Genomic DNA, 18,819 nt, shown 5'->3' with positions numbered 1-18,819 from the left:
TGGTTAACCAGAGTGCTGTGCATCCATACCGCGGTATACCACTCAGCAATAAAGTGAGCAAACTACTGAAAAACCCAGTATCTTGGGTGGATTTTAAGGGCTATACCTAGTGAAAGCCAATCACAAAAGATCCACATTGTATAATTCCATTAATAAACATTCTTAAAACATCAAAAGTAGAGCTGTAGAACAGATTAGCAGTTGCCAGGGGCTATGGATGGTGAGGGGTAAGGGGTGGTGTGGTTATAGTTACAAGGGGGACCTTGGGGATGACGAAGTAGTTTTGTATCTGGATTGCAGTGTGGTTATACAAATCTCTGCGTGATAAATGATGGAACTGTAAGTGCTCATTGTACCAATGCCACTTTCCTGGTTTTTAAGTTTTATATTGTTATGCAAATACACAACCATTGGGGAAAACTGGGTGATGGGTGCAGGGACCTCTCTACTATTTTTGCAACTTTTGGTGACTATATTTCAAAATAAGGAATTAAAAAAGAAAAAAGATTTGTTGGAAATATGCAGTGATCATACTGCTCTCTATTTAAATTCCTTCAATAGTGATCAACTGCCTTGAGAATAAAATTCTTTTTTTTTTTAGAGAGAGAGGGAGAGGAGGAGGGGGAGGGAGAGAGGTAGGGAGGGGGAGGGGAGGGGAGAGGGGGAGAGAGAGAGAGAGAGAGAAACAGTGATTTGTTGTTCCACTTATTTATGCATTCATTGGTTGATTCTTGTACGTGCCCTGACAGGGGATCAAACCTGCAACCTTGGCCTATCGGGAAGTCACTGTAACCAACTGAGCTACCCAGCCAGGGATACTGGAGAGTAGAATTCTAATCCTTAGCACAGCAGAGGAGTCTGTAGGCCCTCTGGCCCTCTCTCAGGCAATATCAAATCACCTGGGACCAGCGGACACACTGGCTATTGCACACCTTCAGGACTCTGCTATTCGGTCTGCCTGAAATGACTTCCCTCCCCTTTTTCTGGCCAACCTTCATTCTCCTTCAAAATCTAGTGCAGGCGCCTGCTTCTCCTACAAGTTTTCCCCTCTAGCTTTTCCCTTCAAACTGTGCCAGGCATGCCCTTTTTTTTGCCACCACCACCTGTGTTCATTATATACTGCATTGCAAGTCTACCTCTACTTCCATACTGTGAGTTCCTTGAGGGAAGAAAATGTGTCTGATTCATTTTTCAATCTCCTACTAACTACATAGTGGGTGTTCAGTAAATATTTGTTAAAAAACATTTGTTAAAGGCAAAACTAAGTGGGAGAATAAAGGGGTAGGGCAGCAGGATACAGTGGTTAAGATCAGGACTATGGAGTCAGAGGGCAGGCTGCTTCAAAAAAACTGTTAGAACTAATAAAGAAATCTAGTACAGCTGCAGGATACAAAATCAATACATTATTACTGTTTTCATTCACAGTAATAATGAACTATCAGAAAGAGAAATTAAGAAAACAATCCCACTTATTATTGCAGCAAAAAGAATAAAATATCTAGGAATAAATTTAACCAAAGAAGTTAAATAACTGTAGTATGTATTACAGTAATGAAAGAAATTGGAGAAGACAAATAAATGAAAAGACATTCCGTTCTCCTGTATTGGAAGAATCAATGTTGTTAAGTAATGTCCCCACTACCCAAAGCAATCTAAAAATTCAATGCAATCCCTATAAAAATCCCAATGGCATTTTTCATAGAAATAGAACAAATAATCCTAAAATTTGTATGGATCCACAAAAGGCCCTGAGGAAGAACAAAACTGGGGGTATCATGCTCCCTGATTTCGAAATACAGTACAAAGCTAGAGTAGTTAAAACAGTATGATATTGGCATAAGAACAAAGAGATCAATGGAACAGAATAGAGAGCCCAGAAATAAATCCACACATGTGTGGTCAATTGATTTACAACAAAGGAGCCAAGAACATACAGAGAGGAAAGGCCAGTCTCTTCAACAAACTGTGCTGGGAAAATGGGGAGGTCCATTACAAAAGAATTATACTCAATCACTATCTTATACCATATACAAAAATTAACTCAAAATGGATCAAAAACTTGAACGTAAGACCTGAAACCATAAAACTGCTATAAAAAAAATAGGTGGTAAGCTCCCTGACATAGCTCTTGGAGATGATTCTTTAATCTGACACCAAAAAAAAGCAGCAAAAGCAAAAATAAACAAGTAGCACTACATGAAATTAAAAAGCTTCTATGCAGCAAAGAAAACTATCAACAAGCCCGGTCGGGCGTGGCTCAGCGGTTGAGCGTCAAACTAGGATCCAGGGGATAGGGGTTCGATTCCCGGTCAGGGCACATGCCCAGGTTGCGGGCTTGATCCCCAGTAGGGGAAACGCGGGAGGCAGCCAATCAATGACTCTCTCATCATTGATGTTTCTATCTCTCTCTCTCCTTCTCCTTTCCTCTCGCTTAAATCAATAAAGATATATTTAAAAAAAGAAAAAGAAAACCAACAACAAAATGAAAAGGCAATCTACTGAATGGGAGAAAATATTTGCAAATCATGTAACTGATAAGTGGCTAATATCCAAAATATATAAAGAACTCATAAAATGCAACAGTAAAAAACCAACAGTCTGACCCTGGCCGGTGTGGCTCAATGGTTAGAGCATTAGCCCGTGCACCGAAGGGTCGATTCCCAGCCAAGGGCAAGTACCTGGGTTGCAGGTTTGATCCCTGCCCCGGGGCTCCTAGTGGAGGCAACTAATTGATGTGTCTCACATCGATGTTTCTCTCTCTCTCTCTCCACCCCCTTCTACTCTCTCTAAATATCAATGGAAAAAATACCCTCAGGTGAGGATTAACAAAACAACCACAAAAACCATTCTGATTAAAAACCATTCTGATTAAAGATCTGAGTAGACATTTTTTCCAAATAAGACGTAAAGATGACCAATAGGTACATGAAAAGATATTCGACATCATTATCAGAGAAATGCAAATGAAAACCACATTGAGAGCCCAGCTGGTGTGGCTCAGTGGTTGAGTGTCGAGCTAGGAACCAAGAAGTCATGGTTCGATTACCAGCCAGGGCACATGGCGAGGTTGTGGGCTCCATCCCCAGTAGGGGGCGTGTAGGAGGCAGCAGATCAATGTTTTTCTCTCATCCATGTTTCTTTCTCTCTCCCTCTACCTTCTTGTCTCTCTAAAAATCAATTTTTAAAAAAACATTAAAAAAAAGAAACATGACATGGAAGCATAGATGAGACTGATGAATGTCAGAGGGATGGAGGAGGGCGGGTGGGTGGAGGGGGAGAGAGTAACCAAAGAATTTATATGCATATATGCACAACCCAAGGACATGGACAACGGTGGGGAGAGGGACTGGGGAGGGGGAAGGAATTGGGTGGAACGGGTCATTGGGGAGAAAAAGGGACATCTGTAATATTTTAAACAACAATAAAATAATAAAATAAAATAAAAATAAAATAAAATAATAAAATAAAATAAAATAAATAAATAAAATAAAATAAATAAAATAAAATAATAAAATAAATAAAATAAAATAAATAAAATAGAAACAACAAAAAACACAACGAGACATCAGATCACACCTGTAAGAATGGCTAGTATCAAAAAGACAAGAAATAACCAGTGTTGGTGAAGATGTGGAGAAAAGGAAACACTTGTGCATTGTTGGTAGAAATGCAAATTGGTGCAGCCACTAAGGGAAAGAATATGGAGGTTCCTCAAAAATTAAAAACAGAACTACCATATGATACAGTAATTCCACTTCTGGTTAACTACCTAAAGAAAACAAAACACAGCCCGGCCGGGCGTGGCTCAGCAGTTGAGCGTTGACCTAGGATCCAGGCGATCGGGGTTCGATTCCCGGTCAGGGCACATGCCCGGGTTGCGGCTGTAGCCGATCAATGACTCTCTCATCATTGATGTTTCTCTCTCTCTCTCTCTCTCCTTTCCTATGAAATCAATAAAGATATATTAAAAAAAAAAAGAAAACAAAACACTAATTTAAAAAGATGTATGTATCCCATATTCACTGTAGTGTTATTTATAACAGCCAGGATAAGGAAACAACCTAAGTATCCATTGATGGATGAATGGATAAAGAAACTGTGGTATATTCAGGGTGGGGCAAAGTAGGTTTACAGTTGTGAGTATGCGAAATGCAGAATTTATTCTTTTATTTAAAAAATTTTTTTAATTGAATTTATTGGGGTGACATTGGTTAATAAAATTATATAGGTTTGAACTATACAGTTCTATAACACATCATCTGTATACTGTTTTGTGTGTTCACCACCCAAAGTCAAGCTTCCACCCATCACCATTTACACCCTCTTTAACCTCTTCTACCTCCCCTTTCCCTCTCATTCTTGTATTATTTATTATTATATTATTGTCCATATGAACAATTATAAACCTACTTTTGCCCCACCTTGTATACATAATGGAATATTATTCAACCATAAAAAAAAGTCTTGCCATTTGTGACAACATGGATAGACCTTGAGGGCATTATGCCAAGTCAAATAAGTCAAGAACAGAAAGACAAACACCATATAATCTTATACGTAAAGTATAAAGACAAAACAAATTAACAAATAAAAAATACAATCTTATAGATACAGAAAACCTTGGTGGGTGCCAGAGATGGGGGCTAGGAGGTAGGAGAAGGGGGTAAAAAGGTAAAAAGAAAAAAAGTGCACTAACTCTCTTCTTAACTATAGTATATAGACTTAAGACTTGGAGTATGTATTTCTTACAATTGTCAAAATAGCTGTCTAGAGCAGGGTTTCTATATTTTCTATCTAAATTTTTTGTGGTACATAATACAATAAAAGATGCCTACATTAAAAAAATAATAATACTCTGGAGTTGGAGGGCAGTGGGCTTGCCACTTACCTGATGGCCTCTGTCAAGTGATTACACTCATCTATAAAATAGGGTAACCGCAGAATCAACCTTGGAGGATAGCTAGCACAGGGCCCAGCACAGGGCCCAGCACAGGTCAATGTCTCACCTTCAGCTGGCATTAGAGCAGATATTACTATACTCATTACTGCTCCTCAAACAAATGTTTGAATCTGGGAAATGCAAATGCTGATGACATGGCTAATATTGGGTAAACACCTCAGTGAAAGACACGACAGACAGGAGGCAATGCACAAAATTTACTTTTCATTCCAGAGTGTGTTTCAGAAAATTCTGATGTTTCAGAAAATTTTTGAAGACATCTGCTTCAAAATACATAATAGTAACTATGTTTCTGAAAGTATTTAAAAGTTGGTGAAACAGATTTTGATTCCAGAACCAGAGCTGGTGGATTTATTACCTGGGCTGCACCTTCATGCCTAGATACAAAAATCAAGCTAGTAGCAGCATCAGTTGAGATATACAACATTTAAATAGCCTAACAAATTAAATCACTTACAGTTCTACAGAAATATATATAGAAATATATATATGTGTGTATGTATATATACACACATACCTTTTGCTTTAGGAAAAGAAGTTATTTTAAAAGCAATTTCAGAACCTATTTAACATTTAAAAAGTTAATATCAATGCCTAATTTTTAAGAAAAAATAACTATCTCATTTGTAATCCATTTATCCTTAGAATCTATTTTTACTATTCTTGAAATGTTTTAGAGTATGTAGTCTTTGCTTAAGAAAGATACTAAGGTAAAATTAGCTATTGGGGGGCTGATGGTGGTGGAAGAATATTTTATAGGACCAAAAAACAAACAACAAACAAAAAAAGCAAATGAATTAAATAACATCAAATTTGTTGAATTTCACCTTCAAACGTTTAGTCAACTTCCTTAGCTGTAAGAAATTCCTATGTTAAAACAGTGACTACTCTCACTCAATGTTTGTATCTACTAATTTATACACCAATATTTTCCAAAGAGTCAATTAAAAGGCCAATATAAAATGAGAGAGCCACAGTTCTTTTTTTAAAAATGAGTTCTTGCTGGGCAAAAGATATACAAACTTGCTTCCCAAATGATACATCCTCCTAATGACTCAATAGGTCTAGGACTGAGGGCCAACTGCTGTTACCATTGGAGGGAGCCAAGCGGGTTATCCACCTCCAGACAGGAGAGCACACCCCACTTAGGAATGCACAGAGAATCTGACCAAATCCATCTAGATCCAACTATAAATTTTCAGGAAATACACAGAGAAATACATTAAATTACATTGAAGAGGTGCAATCAGTAAAACCCAACTATGGAAACGCTTTAGAACCCAGTCGCTTCAACAAATAAACTACAAGGAAAACAAACAAAAAACTAGAGTGGGAATCTCCAGGTTAAAAGACACTTAAAAGGCCTATCAATCAATCACAATGCATGGACCTTATCTGGATCCTGATCCCAATAAACAATTAAAGAAACTCTAAGGGACAATGAGAAATTTGAATACTGTCTGGTCACTGTTTATACTAAGAAATTATTGCTTTTCCAAGTTTAAAAGAGTCCTTATCTTTTAGAGACATATACTGAAAAATTCATGAATGAATTTACATATTTAGGATTTGCTTGAAAATAATATGAGGTGAGGGTGTAAGTAGATGAGGTTAGGGATGACACAAGATTGGCCAGGAGTTGATAACTGTTGAAGCTGGATACTATTCTGGTGGTGGTGTTTTTTTGTTTGAAGGTCTTCATAATAAACAGTTGATATAGGCTGATATTGAAATCAGTTCACACAATCACAAAAGACTAAGCCCAAATTTAATTATTCTCAAAGAGAATTATGTAAAAAGGTCATCTTAACCAGGAGTAAAGTATAACTACATATTTAGACCAAACATAACTGCCCTATTGCTGAAACAATAGTGTTAAGAAAAAAATGTGCTTTCTGTTTTACCTTATGCATCATGAAAACACATTTGTGTTACTCACTATTACTTGCTTCATCTGCCACTTTCCTTTATCTAGAAAATTAATTTTTTTTTAAATAGACAAATTGAAGTGTACCCTCTAACATTATTTAGGGGGGACAAATAAACACATTTTAATCTATCAACAAATTATTTAAAGTCCTGGAATCCTGAAAATTAAGTCCTCAATAAATAAAAAATAAATAAATAATAAAAAATCAAAGCTCTCCAGAGAATACTATGACAAAACAGGATTATTTTTTAACCCTGAAGGATCCTTCTGAAGGGTTAAAAAAAAAAAAGGTTAAATGAAGATAAACATTATCTAGATCAGATATTGTTCTACCAGAACAAATTAAAAGCCAGGAGAATACATGGAGTTGAGGGACCCAGGAAGGCACCCTGATCTGGGGGAGACCTGGGTTCAAATTTCACCTCCTAACAGCTTGCTGTGAAGCAGACTACTAAAACTCTGTGAACCCTCTTGGGGCTCCAGTGACAATTAAATGAGAGTACCTGGACAAACTAGCTCCCCTGGCCTCAGGCTACCTTTCCAGCTCTTTGCACCACTTCCCTCCTACGTTGCCTGCCCTTGAGGTCTATAATCCTGAAACCAAGCTGAATCAGGTCAGTATTTTGCTTGGCTAACAGCATTTAAAAATTTTTTAATTAGCTACTGCCAACATTTAAAAATCCAGAGAGTGTAGTTAACAAATATGAAGTTCAGACTTTTAAAAAACTGCTGGGTGAGGTCTGGTTCTTCAGGATTCTCACCATCCGTCTTACACCTGGTCCTACAGGTTGATTCTGAACCCCACATTGGCTAAGGTCCTTCCTTCACCCTACCCTTTCCCACTTCTGTGCCTCTCCCTCCCTGGCAAATTTCTCAGCACTTTCAAGGACTAACAACAGCACCAATAGTCATCTTCTCGAGTTTCCATGGCACAGCCCTTCCACTATAGCAGACATCACACTGTCCTGACACTGTGTGTGCATGTCTGACTTCACTGCTGGGTTCTCTGGCTCTCTGGAGGAAGGGACCCTGTTGCTATCATATTTTTTTCCCAAGGCTAATCAGAAAGCCTGACCTAAATAATGTCGAATTTAGTAAATGTCTCCTGAATGTAAGGAAGTTAAAGCTAAAACATTATAAAAATGTAAGATTTTTATATCACAGTTTGTTCTGAGTGTTACCAAATAAAGGGGTCAAGGACATTAAAATGTTTCATAAAATGAGAACAAGCATCCGCCTACTTCCATGTTTCACAAGTTAGTCAGAAGTCACTAAGCAAACAGATAAAGTGCAGACAACAGGCAGGCAGAGTCATTCATTCATTCATTCATTCATCCTCTGAACTGATACTACTGAATACTTACTGTGTGCTTTCTAAGCACTGGGGATGAAGCAGTGCGAACAAAACAGGCTACCTGTTTTCATACAGCTACATCCTAGTACGGGAGACAAAAAAATAAACAGGCAAATAAATAGAATCAGAGTGAATGCTAGGGAAAAAAAATTAAATGATGATTGAATGGATGAGGGATGAAAAAGGGTAGTCAAGGTAGGCCTGCTGTTAAATGAGACATCTGACCAGAGGAAGAACCAGGAGCCAGCTGTGCAAAGAACCCGGAGGCAACTCCAAGCCCTGGAAACAGCAAGTGCAAAGGTGCAAAGGTAAACAAACGGGGCTGCAGCGTTCCAGGCAAGTGGGAAGATGGCCGGGATAGGACAGCAGCGCTCTAGGTGCGGGGAGTGGGAGGGGAGGTGGGCAGGGCCCGCGCCGGCCTCGCTTGGGCACTGAGCGAGCAATGACGAGGCACTGGGGGAGAGCGAGGCTGGGGACCTTCCTCGCCAGGGCGGATGAGGAGGGGGTTCCTGCCACACTCACACCAGCAAGAGGCAGTATCCTGCCCAGCTTTCCGTATTTGTGCCCTGGGCTCCTGCCCCGGCGCTTTCCCACACATTCAGACGGCCTGAAAACAACCCTGCCCAAAGGAGCAGGCATTTCCCCACTTTCTCGAGGGGAAAACCGAGGAAGAGCGAGAGTCGGCGCCGCGGCCAAGGACTCGGGAAGCAGGCCCGACTCCCGAGCATCAGCGCAGCGTGCAGCTGCGAGCCTCACAATCTGGAGGGCGGGCCCCCCAGAGCGCGCGGCGGGTCCACCTGAGCCTGCCAGGCCGGCGAGCGGGCCCGCGGCCGGGGCTTCTGACAGCCGGCTGGCGGGGGCGGCGGCGGCAGCCGCGAGGACAGGGGCGTCGGCCGGCCCGCAAGCGCCCGCAGAGCCCCGGCCCGCAGAGCTCGGTCCTGCGGCCGTCACCCGCAGCGGACCCCGGCCGCGCTGCCCTCCCGTCGCCCCTCCCTAGCGGGGCGGGGCAAGGCCCGACCAGCCCCCGCAGGGCCTAGTTCGCCGCCGGGCTCACCTCGCCTCCCACCGCTGCGCCAGGGGACAGGGAGGGCGGGCGGACTGGCGGCGCTGGCGGCTCAAGCCCCGGGCTCGGCCGGCCGCCCCGCCCGCTCGGCCCCGCCGCCGCCGCCGCCGCCGCCGCCGCCGCCGCAGCAGCAGCCGCCGCCGCCGCCGTGGGTGTGAGGGGAGCCGGGGCGCTTCGACCCTTCCGGTCCGGCTCCCTTCGCCGCCGCCGCTGCCGCCGCCGCCGCGGCGCCCGGCCTGAGCGACCCGAACGCTAGCCAATAAGCGCGCAGGGACCCGGGCCGGCACGGCCAATAGCACCGAGGGGCGGGCCGCTGGAGGGCGGCGGGCGGAGCACGAGGGCTCGGTGCGCTTGAGGTCTGCAGGCGCGGCGTGGGGGGCTCGCTGAGCCCGCTGTTCCCCCGCGGGGCCCGGACCGGCAGGACGGAGAGCCGGTCCTCCAGGCTGCAGGTGCAGAGTGGCAGCGGCGAGGCGGCCTGGAGGGGGCCCGAGCCCGCCCGTTAGAGCGAGAGCCGGGGGCCGCGGCGTGTGATGGCCTCCGGGAGGCGGGGCGGCGAGGGCGTGGGGAGCAGAGGCGGGGCCTTGGACTCTGCTCCTCCCTGTGAACTGGGGTCTAGGGGTGCTGCCAGAAGTCAGGGATCGGGAGGGGGGTTGCCATGGAGATGGCCGAGTGCGGACGAGTGTCCCTTGTCGGTCAGTGCGCTTGGGCGGGGGTCACAGCAGTCTCGGAGAAGGGCAGGGTCGTAAACGGGAGGGCGGCAGTGCAGTGCGAGGGCTCCCTCGGGCCGGGTCGGCTGACGCTGGCCTTCTGAGGCGGCCGCCGCAGTCCTGCGGCCTCTCGGTCGGGTTCCAGCTGGCCCGGGATCGTAGGGAATGGTGGGAAAGGCCAGAGTACAGGGTGTTGCCGGATCGTTTGGATAAGCCCCGCGTCGTTTGGATAAGTACCGGTGGAAGAGAGGCTAGGAGGCTGGACACAGGGCGTGGGGGAGGGGGCGTGGGGGCGGGCGGAGGGGCCTTGAATGGAGCGGGAGGACTGTGGGGAAGGAGCAGCTGTCACGGGTGGCCGGGCTGCGGACCGAAACGGGGGAAAGGAGCAGGACCCGGCATACGGGGAGGTCAGGGGGCAGGGGAGTGTGGAAGGTGGTGGCGGGAGTGTGGAAGAATGTGCGGAGGGCGGCAAGCCTGTGACCGAGAGGCAGGCTGGGGCCACCAGAGCCTCAAAGGAGGGGTCGGGTCGAGGAAGGGATCCAGCGTGGTATCCCTCTTAGGCCAACCCCCACCTTGGCCACCAGAGGGAGTTTCTTTAAATTGACTATGGCCTCGTGTGTGCTTGAAATTGTAGCTCCTACTCTTGCCCACAGTCGTCCTCCCCGCAGCCTCACCTGCCTCCTGCTCCAAGTGCACAACAGAAAACAGGGAAGGAAAATTTCCACCATCAAGGCTTATGGGAAATTAGTGATGTCTGGCTGTCAGAGCTGTCTGTGGTTTTACCTGGGAGCACTTGTGGGTGCTGTCTCTCAGAATAGGAAGGGGCACCCATTCCCAGACATACACCAACCCTGAGTTTACAGCACTCACCCCATGCAAAGTGAGTACCAAAAATCATTATACATACACACACACACACCTATACATATTTCATGTTGAGTTTTCTGAAAGGATTCTGCTTTTTGCTTTGTTTTGTTTTTTTGTTTATGAAATACAGTGAACAGAACTGAGGTGACAAGTGGGGTACTGATCCATGTTTGGAAGAGTGTACAGAATTTTGTTTGAAGCCAGCAAGTGAGAGGATCCTGCTGCAAGTGTGATGAGAATTTGGGGAGGACACACGAGCACGACTGACAGCTCATCTAGCCTGCCAGGTAGGGAAAAGCAGTTGAGGAACGTCTCCACCAGGAGGGAGCCCCAGATGAAGCTAGAAAGCCAGCAGGAATGTGCTGGGCCAGTTGTTTAGGTGGAAAGGGCACTCAGACCCAAAGGTTCAGAAGTAAGGACCTGCATGCTGTGTTTGGGAGACCACACATCACCTGCTCTTGCTGGAGATGGGAGAGTTATGAGGACCTTGAGTGGGTGGGACAGCACTGAGCTGGCTTCAGCTCACTGATATGCCTTGATTACCCCAGAGATTTTTTTCTTTAATTGCCAGCTTTTAAAAATGGGGAGCTTTCACTTGAAACATCTCAGTTGTTGGTTTCACCTGCACTGTTAGAAGCTCTGGCAATATGGAGCCTGCATTCCCAGAGGACACCAGTCAGCTGGAACTGAGTGGCAGCTGCCATTTAGGCGAAGCTCCCAGTTTACCACAGTGCCCACCACTGCCTGTTGCCCACTCCTGGCTGCAGCTTAACTCATCCCTTACCTACTGGCCCTTGGGGGCCCTGGCTATGGGGACCCTGGCTGTGGAGGTAAAGGACAGCTGTTGAAGGGTGTTAAGAAAGGAAGTGAGTGATGTGGGTTATTTTGGAAAGATTACTAGGGCACATGAAATTGCAGGGATAAGGGGCTTAAGGCTACAAGACCAGTTAGGGTGCTATTGAAAGGCCCTTGTAAGAGAAGGTGAGGCCTGGCCTGGGGCCATGGCAGCAGGTGTCTAGAGGAAGGAACTGATTTTAAAACGATTTCAAGACTTCAGAGAAATGCAAATTAAAATCACAATGAGCGATCACTACACACCCACCAGGATGGCTGTAATAAAAAAGATAGACAATATCAAGTGCTGATGACGTGGAGCAGTTTGAAGTCTCATACACTATTGGTGGGAAAGCAAAATTATCCACTTTGGAAAACAGTGTGGCAGTTTCTGATAACGTTAAACATACACCAGTTATACCACACAGCTATCCTATTCCTGGGTGTGTATCCAAGAGAAAAACATCCACACAAAGATCTGTACATGAATGTTTATAGCAGCTTTATTCAAAACAGTCAAAAACTAAAAACGTCCCATATGTCCACTAGCCAGTGAGTAGATGAACTGTGGTATAGCCATCCAGTGCGCTATTGTCTGGCAACAGGAAGGACTGGCCTGCTGACAAGAGCGCAAATGGATAAGTAACAAAAACATCATGTTAAGCAAAAGCAGTGAAACATAAGGCTGCATCATCTGTTAGTCCATTTACGTGACATTCTGGAAAAGTAAAATCAGATCAGTGGTTGCCAAAGGTCAAGTGGGGGAAGGAAATTGATGACTGGAGCCACATGGGGGTTTTCTGGGATGATGAGTATTTATATTTTAATTATGTATCTATATTTTAATTATGATGGCGGTAATATGACTATATATTCGTCAAAATTCAGAACGTACACCTAACAAGGTGACTTTTAATATGTGTAGATTATACTAAAATGATGTAAAGGAAAAAATCTATTTAAGAGGGGGAATTGTCAAGTGTTAGAGGTAGGGTGAGGGAGGACAAGTCAAGGACACCATGACTCCTGGATTGGTTTTCGGAGTAGGACCTCTACGCTCGGCCTGCTCACCCTCTGCTGAGATGAAGACCTTTTTGAGCCTGCATCCCAGCTGTCCACCAATTCCCCCTTTCCCCTCGCCTTCAGCTCTGTAGTCCTGGCTGTGTACCCTCTGGGATGAAGGCCACTGGCTCTTCCTCCTGAGACCCCACTGCCCCTCCCCTATCCTTGACTTGGCTCCTTGATTGAACAGTGTTGGACACTGCCTACCTCCCACTCACATGGGCCTCCACCAGGGAGAAGAGAGTGCAGGAGGGAAGGAGAGCTCTGTCTTCACCCCCTGGGAGGGGAGTGCCGGGGGCACTGGGGCTGGCCTAGGGGCCACAGTGCTGACAGGTGTCAATGACTCCAGTCTCATCATCCACCCTTAACTGGCCAGGGTTCCAACAGGGCTCTCCACTTAGCTGTGCTCTTCTGGGCAAGGCATTCACTTCTCCAAGCCTCAGCTTTGTGGGGAGGGCTTGAGTGGTGGACTCAGCCTGATGTGGATGCTTTGAGGACTCAAGGGGATAGGGTGCAGATCATGCATGCAGTGGGATGAGTGTCCTCATGCTGGCCTCTCCTAGCTCCTTCCTGCACGCTTTACCAGGACCAAAGATGTACAGAGGGGTGCAAGTCATGACTGTTTCAGTTGTGTCTTGTAGAAGGCCACGCTGCACTTAAACCAATGGAGACCATTATTGAGAGGTTTGTTGCACAGGATGGGGTGCACTGGGGGGCAGGGCTAGAGCTGGCCTCAGGACTGCAGGCTAAAGAACCAGGCCAGGGTCTTGGAAGTCATGGGCAAACTGTCCATGTCCTGTCTCCTATGTGTTGGCTTCCTTCTCCGTGTGTCATCTGCTGTTCCACCATCCACAGAGGATGGGCCTATTGTCCCAATCTGCAGAGGAGAGCTCTGATGCCCCCCTGGATAGGACCTCCATTCCTGGGCCTGGCAGTCAGGCTCAGGTAAGGACACGGCAGGAGAAAGGGCAGAAACAGGAAAGGAGAAGCCTGGGGGTTTATTCTCTGGTAATAAGAAAGAGGGTATCTGAGCCAGGGGCACAGATGAGGGCCTAGGAACTGTATGAAAACAGGGCTGTAGGGTGGCTCCATAACCAAATGCTGACTTCAGTGGCTCTCAGCCTTCCTTCTCTAGGCAGCTCATGGAGCACCAGCCCCTGGACCCTTGCTCTTCTCTGGAAGTGTGACCAGCCCTAAAGCGTAAAGGAAAGGCCTCCCCCCGCCCCGACTCCCCCAGATTGGCCAGCAGTGAATCTCACCATCAATAGGCCCCACTGTGTGCTCAGAACTATCCCCCAACCTTGAATCTGACTGGACAGCCCAAGGTCACATAGCAAAGAAAACTAAGACAATTGAACAGAAAACTACATCTGAAAAGAAACAAACTATCTGGAGAAGAAAATTCCCAAAAGAAAAAATGTATCATTGCAGGCTTCAGAGCGAATGAAAAAATATTGTGTCCTTGAAATGAGAACCAGCCATTAAAAAAATTATTCAGCACACGAATTATGTCCTTGCTCTCTCAGCTGAGATGGCCTAGAAGCAATATCCCAGTAGCAAAAGTACGCTTTGAGCCCAGGTCTTTTCTCCGATAAAGGAAAATAGGCTGATTCCAGGGCCAGGGCAGGGGATGTACACAATGAACCTGGAGCATCCTGTCGTGCAAGAAAGTAAGGACGTACTTACAAAGGACACCCTCAATGCGGGGGCATGTCATAAGGGACAACGAGCCACCTGAAAGAGCTGGAACAATTGGAGCAGCAAAGTAAATAACATAGTATTGGGTTATGACTCAGTATAAAATAAATATCATGAGTTCATAGTAATAGAAATAAATGATTTAATAAATAAAAATAAATGGAGACAAACACATCTGTACTGAATTCCAAATAATCAATGGAGATACTCTCAAGGAGGTGAAGCACGACTCCCTCTGTACGTGGGGGATAAGCATAGTGACTTCCAAAGAGTTGAGCATGGAAAGGGAGAAAAATAGAATACCTCAGGCGACCACTTACCATAGCAGTGATAAGACATGTTGATGGTATGTACCCTTGATATAAAGTGATGAGAAGGGCACTTTACTTCTGAGGGTAAAAACACATGACTCCAGTCTAACCATGAGACAGCCAGCATCAGACAGCTTGGCTGGTGTGGCTCAGTTGGTTGAGTGTCATCCCGTGCACCAGGAGGTTGCCAGTTGGATTCCCTGGTCAGGGCACATGCATGGATTTCAGGCTTAATCCCCAGTAGGGGGTGTGCAGGAGGCAGCTGATCAATGTTTCTCATTGATGTTTCTAGCTCTCCCTCTCCCTTCCTCTCTCTGAAATCAATAAAAACATATTTTTAAAAAAGCATCAGACCCAAATGTGAGAGAGTCTACAAAACAGCCACCAGTAGTCCTGAAAACTGTCAAGGTTGTATAAAAACAAAGAAAATCTGAGAAACTGTCAGACCAAGAGGAACCCAAAGAGACATGTAATGTGTCCTGGAATAGGAAAAGGGCATTTGATACAAACTAAGGAAATATGAATAAAGCATGGACTTTAGTTAATTACAAATATATGTCATAAAGTATATATTTATGTATTTAGAGCATTAAAAAGAACTCTTGGAAATTGTGGTGGCAGAAATGAAAAAATGTTTGCAGTGGACAGGTTGGGAGAGAAAATTGAAGAAACCTCCCATTTGATAGAGTGAAAACAAGGTGCACAATAGAAAAGATAAAAAATTAAAGCCATTCCAACAGCTTTGACCTCTGAATAACAGTGAGGCCAGAAAAACAGGACAAGAAACCCACCACACACAAAAGTAATTCAAGGGGTTCCGGTCAAGATGGTGGCGTAGGTAAATGCCGTACTCAAATCCTCCCACAACCGCAATAAAGTGACAACTAAACTACAGAACAGCCACCATTTAGAACCGCCTGAAATCTAGCTGAAGAGAAGTCCTACAACTAAGGCTATAAAGAAGCCACATTGAGACAGGGCCTACAACTAAGGATATAAAGAAGAAGCCACATCGAGACTGGTAGGAGGGGTGGAGAGGTGAAATGGGCTAGTCCCACACTCACACGTGTCAGACAAAAATTGGGAGAGAGATCTCACATGCAGAGGTACCCCCTGAGGAGCAAGGCCCCCAGGCCAGGGTTCCCCATGCCAGGAAGAGACGTCCCCATAACTTCTGGCTGTAAAAACCAGCTTGAATTGTGGCTGAGGGTGACGGAGGGCTGCTGGAGTCCCAGGTCCTTTAAAGGGCCCGTGCACGGACTTACTCAGACTCACTGGCTCTGAGATCCAGCGCTGGGGCACCAGGGACATATGGGAAGGAACTGAGTTGTCTGGCATTGGGGCAAAAGTTGGAGGAGCAGCTTTCTCCCAGACAGAAGTGCTGGCAGAGACCATTGTTCCTTTTTTTGGCCCTCCTCCCACAGAGCTGGCAGGCAAGCACCATATCTGAGTCTTATCAACCTGGCTCACACTGTTCACCCTGCCCTGGTGATTCCTTAAGACCCTGCCCTTCCCAACTTGCTGGCCCAACCCAAGCCATTTCCAGTGGCTTTTCTATATGAACAGCCTGTCTTGGTTCACACTCAGGCTTTCCTAAAATCTCTCAAACAAGAAGCATCTGGCCTTGGCGTGCTACATATCTCTCACTAAGTGGCCCCAGGCCCAGCACTAGCAGTAGCCAAACTTGGTTTGCAGCTTGGCCTCTCTTGAGCACCTCCAAGCACAGCACAAGTAGCAATCATCTGCAGATTGCTTTGTAGCTCATGCCAGGTGGTCCCAGGCAGGGCACAGATGGCGGCTTACCTTGGCCTGCACGTAGACAGCTTCAGACTGTGTTGAAGAACTACTCAATATCCTCCACAAGGGACACACTCAAGGGGTGGATTTAGCAGGCACCAGAGATCCCCTGAAGTAAGTCCTGCTCCATGGGATCAGCCCCTGCACAGCTGATCCTCCACAGTAGTTGCAGCCAGTTCTCCCAGCTCATTGTCCTGGGGGGAGATCCCTTCCATTGATGTGCCAACCACAATCAAAGCTCAACTACAAGAGGGTATACACAACCCACATGGGACAGGGAGGGCACATACCTGGAGTACCCAGCTTGGGTGATCAGAGAGGATGTGCCACTGAACCCTACAGGACATCTACTGCATAAGACCACTCTACCAAGTCTGGGAGACATAGCAGCTCTACCTAATACATAGAAACAAATGCAAGGAGGCAGTTAAAATGAGAAAAAGAAACGTGTCCCAAATGAAAGGACAAGAAAATGCCAGAGAAATAACCAAAAAAAGTGGAGAAAAGCAATCTACTTGATGCAAAGGGAGTTCAAAACACTGGCTTTAAGGATGCTCAATGAATTTAGGGATGATCACTTCGTAAGTTATATAATGTCTAATCACTGCATTGTACACCTGAAACTAATATAATACTGTATTTCAGCCGTAATTGAAAAATAAAAAGTTATTTAAAGTAAAAAAAGTAATTCAAGAAAAATTCCCATTGTCTAACCACTATGCTGTATACACTTGAAACTAATAAAAATAATATTGAATGTAAAGTATAAAAAAATTTTTTTTAAAGAATTTTTTTTAAAAACAAAAAATGAAAATTTCCCAGACCTAAAGAGCATGAGTTACCAAACTGAAGCCAACACTCAGTGAAAAGAGACAAGACACCTCTGGGATATTTCAGGACACAGGGAACAAAAGAAAATAAACAGGTCACCTACAAAGGCACATTGGGGTGACTTTGGACCCCTTCACTGCAAAGAAGATAAGGGAGCATTACCTTGACAATTCTGTAGGAAACATCTTTTTTTCTGAACTTGCACTCTAGATTAACCCTCAATCAAATGTGAGAAATAGTCATTTCTAGAAATGCAAAGTCTCAAAAATCTTACCCCCCAAGCACCGTTACTCTAGAAGGAGGTACTGCACCAAAACAAACACTACAACTCAGAAGGAAGACACGAGAGACAGGAAGCAGGAGACCAGCACGAGAGATGAGAAGGGATCCTTGGCGGATGGTGAGAGGTGACCCCAGGATGACCACCCTGAACCAGACTGGAGGGCAACTGAGCCACACTGCAGCAGGGTCACCCCAGAGACAGGTTGTAACCGCCAAGACCCCCGCTTTCATGGGGCCGCCTTCTTAACCTGAGGACTGACGCCCAGGTTCTCATCAGTAGTTGGCTTATTGTGACCACATATTGACGAGGGTCTCTCCCCTGATGCTCTACTAAGGACACGCATGTCACTCACAGAAGTCCTCAGTTTTCCCTGACAGCTGGAGGTAGGCCACGGAGAGCTCAGGAGCAGGGGTACTGAGCAGCCCGCCTCCTCTGACCACCCTTCTGTTGCACGTCCAGTGCCTGGTCCACACGGCAGTCTTGTCAGGCATCTGACTGTGGAGGACCCTGTTTCCCAAGACTCGCTTGTGACCTTGCTCATGGCCTCCCCAGAAGGGACCTCATCACCTCCCAGAGAAGCAGAAGTCAGGCCATCACCCCAAGGCGGTGCCTCTGACCTCCTGGAGCTGCTGTCCAGCAGGGGCAGGGCTGTCCTCTACCTGCGCGGCTGATGCGCACTTGCCCTCCGCCTTGGGGACCAGGTGGTTTACTGTTTGGAGACAGATTTATACGCGGGTGGTAGAACAATAAATAGAAACAACTAATACAAATGTCAGGATGGCCATCACCTCTCAGGCATAAGGATGAAATTCATTTCTCTGGTTCTTGTCCAGATAAAAATATTCTGAGTAGTTTGTAAAAAGTTTCCTAACTTCAGAAGTTGTATTGGCAGTAGGTTGGTCAGGAAGACAGAAACCAGGGCAGGCTTTCCAGCAGGACTTACACCTGGTTAATATGTGAGAGGGGCAGGGGAACGGAGGTCAGGGAGGGTCACAACCCCTGGGTCCCTGCCAGCTTTCCAGAACTGGGATTTTGGAGGACCCGAAGGAAACCTCTGCTGGGTGGCCCCCGCTGCCTAGAGCACTGAGTGGCAGATGAGTTTGGGGGAGCACCACCATAGTA

General features: G+C 45.8%; 1 protein-coding gene and 1 long non-coding RNA gene across 5 annotated transcripts in view; one reads left to right on the top strand and one right to left on the bottom strand.

Moving 5' to 3' along the window:
* Nucleotides 1–9,378, bottom strand: part of MAPK9 (mitogen-activated protein kinase 9) — a 52,072-nt gene extending 42,694 nt beyond the window's left edge. For 3 of the 4 annotated variants that reach the window (XM_087816245.1, XM_087816247.1, XM_087816248.1), the window contains exon 1: nucleotides 9,299–9,378. The gene's annotated coding sequence lies outside the window, so the exon portion shown is untranslated. Of the gene's footprint in view, nucleotides 1–8,254; nucleotides 8,327–9,298 lie in introns of all 4 variants that reach the window. The other variant, XM_087816246.1, reaches the window with a different exon arrangement.
* Nucleotides 9,379–10,637: 1,259 nt separating this feature from the next.
* LOC107528417 (uncharacterized) lies at nucleotides 10,638–11,705 on the top strand. Its single transcript, XR_001602366.2, has 3 exons — nucleotides 10,638–10,894; nucleotides 11,012–11,168; nucleotides 11,453–11,705. It is a non-coding gene; the product is annotated as an uncharacterized LOC107528417 (long non-coding RNA).
* Nucleotides 11,706–18,819: the final 7,114 nt, after the last annotated feature.

This window comes from Miniopterus natalensis, chromosome 4 (assembly GCF_054644295.1).
Source record: "Miniopterus natalensis isolate mMinNat1 chromosome 4, mMinNat1.hap1, whole genome shotgun sequence".
NCBI classification, from domain to species: Eukaryota; Metazoa; Chordata; class Mammalia; order Chiroptera; family Miniopteridae; genus Miniopterus; species Miniopterus natalensis.
The sequence above is the reverse complement of the archived record's forward strand: the minus strand, read 5'-3'. Positions and strand labels throughout refer to the sequence as shown.